Raw genomic sequence first — 7,372 nt, 5'->3', positions numbered from 1 at the left:
ATATTTGCCAACTGGGAGGGCATTACTGCCTTCCCTCCGGTTAGAATAATCTGGTCAGACCATTTCGTTATCCCGTTCTTGGTTGAAAACTCACCTACTGAATACAGAGTTCTGAAACCCACTTCCCTAAAACGTAGAAATTGGAAGAAGTTTAATCAAGGAGCCTTTAGACATGCCCTTCAAAAAAATCCCCCTCCGCAAAGCAACTCTCTTCAAGAGGCTTGGAAAAATTATGAAAATTGGCTGTCCAATGCTCTGGATGAGATAGCTCCCTGGACCTCCAAGCCCCCGGCCAGGCAATCCAAAACCGCCCCCTGGTTTTCGGAAAAATTAAAATCTGCCAAAGCCAGGTGTAAAACCCTAGAGCGTAACTGGAGAAAACACTGCAATCTAGAGGATAAACTACTATATAAGAACGAACTAAACAAATACCATAAACTAATAAGATCGGAAAAAAGCTGCCATCTCAAAAATAGAATTGATTTAGCGGACAACCCCACTAAAGAATTGTTTTCTATTTATAAAGAACTCACGATTCCAACCAGATTGGAGGGTCAAGATACTCCTTCGAAAGAATTATGTGACTCCATTGCAGATTTCTTTGTAAATAAAATCGATAAAATCCATGCTACCTTCACTAAGGATGAGGCCAGTCCTAGTAAACTTGCAGAAGACAACAAAAACACAAATACGGCGACCTCTTACAACACGTGCTTTACTACTCCTGACAAACAAGAGTTACTCAGCATCGCAAACAGCATAAAATCTGGCTCTCCCAGCGATGTCTGCCCGCCTACCCACTGTAGAGGAGTCATGGAGACTACAATAATCGACCACATTAGTCTTATTGTATCGCTCTCCTTTAAAGAATGCAAGAGATTAGATGCTTGGAAAACCACCCAAGTAATCCCCCTTAAAAAGAAGGCCAACATCCACATCTCCCAATTCCAGAATCTATCTCACTCCTCCCTTTTTGTGCTAAGATTGTGGAGAAAGTAGTGAATAGGCAGCTCATGAGTTATCTGGAAGACCACTCTTTCCTGCACTCCACTCAATCAGGTTTTAGAGCTGGATACTCTACTGAGTCAGCCCTACTTTTTTCCACCGAGAGTCTTAGACACATAGTGGATGAAGGAGAGACAGCAGCGTTGGTACTTTTAGACCTAAGTGCAGCCTTTGACACCGTGCTGCACTTAACGCTGCTGTCTCGGCTATCTGGTATGGGAGTAAAGGGGCCAGCCCTTGCGTTGATGGAGTCCTTCCTGGTGAACGGGAACTTTCAGCTGCACTGCCCCCCATTTAGGTCCTCTCTCAGAAAGGCGAGCCATGGGGTTCCTCAGGGCTCGAGTCTGAGCCCCACCCTGTTTAATATCTACATGGAACCCCTGGCTCGCATAGTTGAGACTTATGGGGTGGGCATTGTCAGCTACGCTGATGACACCCAGTTGATGTTTAAACTTACGCCCGACCACAGTGAAGAGGCCACCAATTTCTCCAACTGTCTCTCTTCCGTGGCAGCTTGGATGAATAACAACTGTCTCCGCCTTAATGGCGATAAAACCGAACTACTGGTGGTAGGTAAATCTTCTTCCGCATGGTCTCACATGTGGTGGCCTGCGGAATTAGGCAGTCCTCCTAGTCCTGTGGCCTCGGTGCGTAACTTGGGCATCATACTGGACTCCAACTGTAGCAGGGTTTCCATTCTCCAACAGAACTGTGCACAGAGATCTAGAACCTCAGTGAATTAGTATCCAAAATCCCCTTACCGAACTAGCTACAGTGTCTCATTGGTCATAACAAACTTCCAATGTCTTAGACAAACCAGAACATGAACTTGGGTTACCTCAGGTATCGTGGAACACATGAACACTCTTTCGCTCTATAATCATTTCAAACCAGAACGGGGAGTAAAAGAAGACACGTGCAAGTTTGAAATATTTATTTTTCAATGCAAGGTTCTTAAACGCAGTATCTTATATAATACCAGAATACATATTATAAAAATCAGAGTTATCAGCATAGTCACTAATCCATAGTAAGCGAACGGTAATAGCATATTATAATGCAAAAATCAATAGAAATCTGTATCACCTATATTTCGCGCACCCTATTTAGCATACTATATTATATCTAAGAAGGTCTCATTTGGGTTTCAGCAGGGCGGGCCCATACCTCTAAATATCAGTAGGAGAAGATCACATCATCAGCTACCAGCTCTCTGCATGTGAAGCACCATCAAGTGTGTTTGTGCATTCTCAGTAACTCTATCTTAAACCCTCGTAGAGCCCAATGTTGGCAGCAACTTTATTTGTGTTATGTCTAATGTGGTGCGAGGATCAGGCCTCCCAGCAACCTTGTGTTAGGTTATTCTTAGAGGCTTTAGCTCTCAGTGTGCAGACAGTGTACCAAGTGTACCAAGCACGACTGATATCAGAGCAATAACATATTATTCTCAAATAAATCACATCTTTCGTCTAGGTTGAAAGCTACAATAACAATTATGTGTCGTGTGCAAACTGAAGCCGAAGGAAAATATGTTGTTTAAACATTTAATAAACTCATGCTAACTTAACACAATATATAGAAAAGCAGTAACTATATGACACCCCCCCAATGATCCGAGGACGGTCAAAAACAAGCCAATAATATAATAAAGGCATAACATGAAAGCAGAGTTCAACAATATTGAGCCAAGCTAAATGTATGTAGTTGTATACAAAAATTAACAATACAAAAATATGTATGAACGCCTATAGTGGCCAAACAAAATGTAATAAAAGTCTCAAACTTGAGGCCAAATATAAAATCATAGGCCTAGAACATATAAAGTCGAATGTCCGTAAGAAAAAAGGCACCATTCAGAATTACTAAAAAGTCACGTGCCAGTATAGTGAAAGTCTCCAAAGCCACTCATGGGTGGATAGAATATGCAAAATAGGTAGCCACAGCTTCCAGCATGAAATCACTGTCATCATCCGAAAACAGTTCAGCCATCCAATTAAGCAATGGGAAAGAACATACGTGCTCCTCCAGCACCGGACCCTCTAGCAACATCAGAGGACAACTCGGTGGGTTCTCAAGAACGCTCTGTGCCAGAAACTCATGCGCCGCTGCAGTGATGTCCCACTGACCCATTAGTCCATGCATCGCTGCCAAGGCCATAATCCTTTCGCCAGAACAAACCAACTCGTGAGCAACTACGGGGCCCATCAGGTGATTAAAATCGACTTCAGGAGATAACGGCAAGCAGAGACACAAATCAATGGCCCAGTCAAAATCGCAGCTTAGGCAATGAAACACAGGCTGGACACATGTGAAATAGGAAAATCGAAACGATAATCCAAATGTCGTGCTTAAGGTCGCAAGCGGCAGGGTGCCATAGTAATCAAGCATCCGGTTGCGAAACAGTGTCAGAAGGGGCTGAGCGGCTTCTTGCGCAGGATGGGCATCCATGTTTTAGGAAGCAGAATGAAATCAAAACGCCTGCAGCTAAAGCCAGCAAAACAGGGAATCCGCCAAACAAACTCGAAAATATTGAATGGAAGAAAGCGGGGATGACACCAAAAATCTTTTCAAATGTAGTCACGAGACCACTGCTAACCAATTAAAAAAAATTAGCTAAGCCAGACGTGGAGGAGGCATTAAAGATTTCATGAACTAATTCGCAGAAATGAAACGGCAAGTCAGTATTTAAAAGTGCCTGCACCTCTGTGCGTGTGTTAGCTATGTGAAGGACATAAGTTTCACGGGCCGAGCTAAGGGCCACTTCCTTTTGAGACAAAAGAGCCCTTATTCTGCTCATACCATTGAACTCCACTTTCAAGGTTGGGATGCGCGGCCAGATGGAAACATCTGATTCCCATGCGTGGGTGGATATAACACGTTCTTGCAACACACCACACGTTCTGATACAGTAACCACATAGGCGATACCGACCATTAACCCACAACACTCCTCGTTATTCAAAAGCAAATAACTACCGTTTGTCAATGAAGTGAATGTGGGAACTATTGCAGGAACTGGTGTGCCTTTTAAAACACAGGCTAAATTAGGCCGGTCCTGATTACAAGAACCATGTAACTGGATGTGTCTGCATATCAGTGAACGGTCAGGCGACTGTGTGCATTCTTCACCATTCAGATTCACTTCCTTTCCATCCTTTAGGCATCTGTACGTGTATGGTAAAGACCATGCCTCATGTTGGAAAGCACTGCCTAGTGGTTCATATCGCCCTATTGCAATATATCGCATACAATTAGTAAATTTGTACAAAGCAAATGGTAACGTAATAACACCATGGATAAGCCATGTAGCAGCAGCTGCTTCAGCTACAGAAAACGGCAAAGATTCTAACTTTTCAATGTGTAACATAGAAAATGATGCATCTCGCATGGAAAGCATGCGCTGCTTGTCAGTCAAATTAAATGGGGCAAATAGGGATGACACGTTCATGTAGCTCCAGGGTACGCGACCCGCCTTAAGAGTCTGTAGTGTCCATGCAAACTGCATCACAGAACGCAATTGATTTTGTCCATGGTACAATACAGACACCTCATCATTTACAATGTCAACTACAGAAGAGACAATATTGTTCAACGTGTAAATTCGGGAAGAAAGCATGTTAATACTGTTATCGACAACTGCAAGCACTTTTTACAAATTTGCTTGGTCAATCGCCCTCTGGCGCTTAGCAGCCTCAATTTGCGAAAATTTCCAAATTTCATTGTAAACTGCATAAATCCACCGTTTAGACCTACCCTTAGCCGGGCCTTTTATAAAATCATTTAAATCCACATTCTCAGTCAACTGAGACAGATGTAGTTTAACTGCAGCTAAAGTTGAATGTTGTAACCAATTCTGACACAGTTTCCCCACAGAGTAAGTGGTGACAGTATAATCAGTTTCAAAACGGGGATCAGGTCTGACTTGTGTGAACCCTTCAGCCAAACCTAGAAAACGGCGTTGGCAAGAATCAGCACTTCTTTGCCACATCAGCCAACCCTTCGGATCCATACTGGATACATTAAAGGATGAATTTTGTAATAGAGCTTGTAACTCACGAATAGACAATTCAGTAAAATTACCCCAACCTGAATATTCTTCCGATTCGGGTATAATTGGTGTATTTAATTTTTTAGAAGTAGCCAATCCAAAGCATGTTGTTTGGGAAATAGTTGAATTTAGAAACAACATGTGATTCGGGATGAGACATGCACGGTGCAAAGCCTCAGTGCCACGTACCTGCCAATCTTTGGTACCCCAAACCGATTTAAGGTCAATTATTCCCTTCCAAAATTCGTAGCCATCTACAGCTAATTTGTCTAGAAAGGACTTCGAATACAGCAATTTTGTATCGGTAAGTCTAACTTTGGACATGGGCTTTTGTGTCATTTTGAAATAAAATGACTCAGGATTTGATTGATTAAAGTCTGTAAAATAAGTGTATTTTTTCAGAAATGTACTGGAGCTGCCTATTAATGGAGTTGGGCAGTGTTCCCACTGTGTGTAATTCACAGCAACCCTCCTGGAATTCGTCTTATGCAGAAAATGATTACCATAATGTTGGAAGCAAAACAAATCACCATAATTAACAGAATCTAAATATAAATCCTCAGCATCAAAAGCTGCATAATATTTCAAATCAGAGAACAATGCTTCTACGGCCTGAATATCCCAATCATCAGAACGTATATTTTGTTTAATTACATCCCCCATGTTTACTCTAAGCACATTCGGAACATTAATCACTTCCGTGGGCCCATGTATCTGAAATCTAACCGCATCCCACACAATCCCATCAAGGACAGGCCAAGCAGTAATGTTGACTGTATTCAAGTCTCGTTTCAGTCTGTGTGCTGAATGTGAAGAGGAAAGAGGGGCCAATGTTCCATTAAGGTACCGAATTCCTGTTCTTTCTTTAACATAGTGGCCATCGATCAGGCGGAAAAAATAAAACACAAAACCAATTGACATAAAAAGGTAAAATGAAAATAGAATCAACCAAATGTATGTCCATGGGGGAATTAAAAAATGTTTTTTTAAATAGAGTGGCATATTTTGCAATAGTTGAGGGTTTCTTTGAAAGTTCCGAAACAGAGTCAAAAGAGAATTTGGACTGGTCGGCCAAACGAGTCTGCAAATCTGGCATTGATAAATCAGCAGGATAGGTATAGTTCAGCTCCTCAATGTTAGTAACAGGAATAGTATTTAATAAAGGACTGGATATAGCAGGCATCTCGAGGGACACCTCCGGTTCTGCACCAGAAGTAATAGCCAGCACAGAATGCCTCACCATGGAAGGACAGGATACAGCCGGTGTCATGCTATGAAGAATCGGCCACCCTGTGTGTCTTGACATTGTCAATAGAGATAAATCTGTTTTCCTTACGACCTGGAAGTGATTGTAATATGACTGTTCTCGTGCCCTTCACTCCAAGAACTCGAACCGGTGCATGAAATGAGGGACCAAACTCTTTCTTGTTATCGATCTTCTCTCGAACCAGTTCTCCAACTTGGGGTAGCCAGCCAACTACCGGGATCTGCAACGCATCATCCGATGTGGAGGGCAAATGTTCCTTTGCTAGACTTTCACTGGTCTTTTGTAGATCCTGTAAAACATTGCAATGTTCATCTACGTCAAAGGCCGCGGCCTGGGCCCTGCAGTCTAGGCCGTCGAGGTCAGGGACGTACATCTTGATACCAAAGAGCATTTTGTATGGGGTCTGCCCACCCAGAGACCTTCTAGGGAGGTTATTAATCGCACGCTGCACGCCATTGAGGTGGGCTAACCAGTTTCTGCCAGTGCCTATAACTCGAGCTGTCAAAGATTGCTTTAAGTCACGGTTCATTCGTTCCACTACACTGTTTCCCTCGGGTCTGTACGGAGACGAAAACTTGACTTGGAACCCCAACAAAACCATAGCATCCTTATACGCCTTAGAGGCGAAAGCCGGACCCTGGTCCGAATGGAAGGTACCACAGGCAAAAATCCCTACAAAGACTCGCAAATCCTTAATGACAGTCCGTGAATCAGCGCTCCGATGGGGCCAGACCCACACAAAGCGTGTGCATGAATCAACTGCTACTAAGATGTACTTATATGCAGTATCAGAAGAAAAAGGACCGCAGTGATCTAAATAAACGCACCCCAGTGGTTTATTAGAAATGTACAACTGTGTCTGAGGCGGACGCGCAGCAGTTGAAGGTTTAATCTGCTGGCAAATGTCACATTGAAGGACATAATCGCGCGTCTGTTTGTACAGTCCCCGCCACCAGAACCTCTGTTGTAGCTGAGTTACAGTGGCTGAGACGCCCGCATGCGCAGACGCCACACCCTCATGAGCCGCCGTAATCAAAGTAGCTCTGCGATCCG

Source organism: Lissotriton vulgaris, unplaced genomic scaffold (assembly GCF_964263255.1).
Source record: "Lissotriton vulgaris unplaced genomic scaffold, aLisVul1.2 SCAFFOLD_1482, whole genome shotgun sequence".
NCBI classification, from domain to species: domain Eukaryota; kingdom Metazoa; phylum Chordata; class Amphibia; order Caudata; family Salamandridae; genus Lissotriton; species Lissotriton vulgaris.
Note: the sequence above shows the minus strand (reverse complement) of the source record.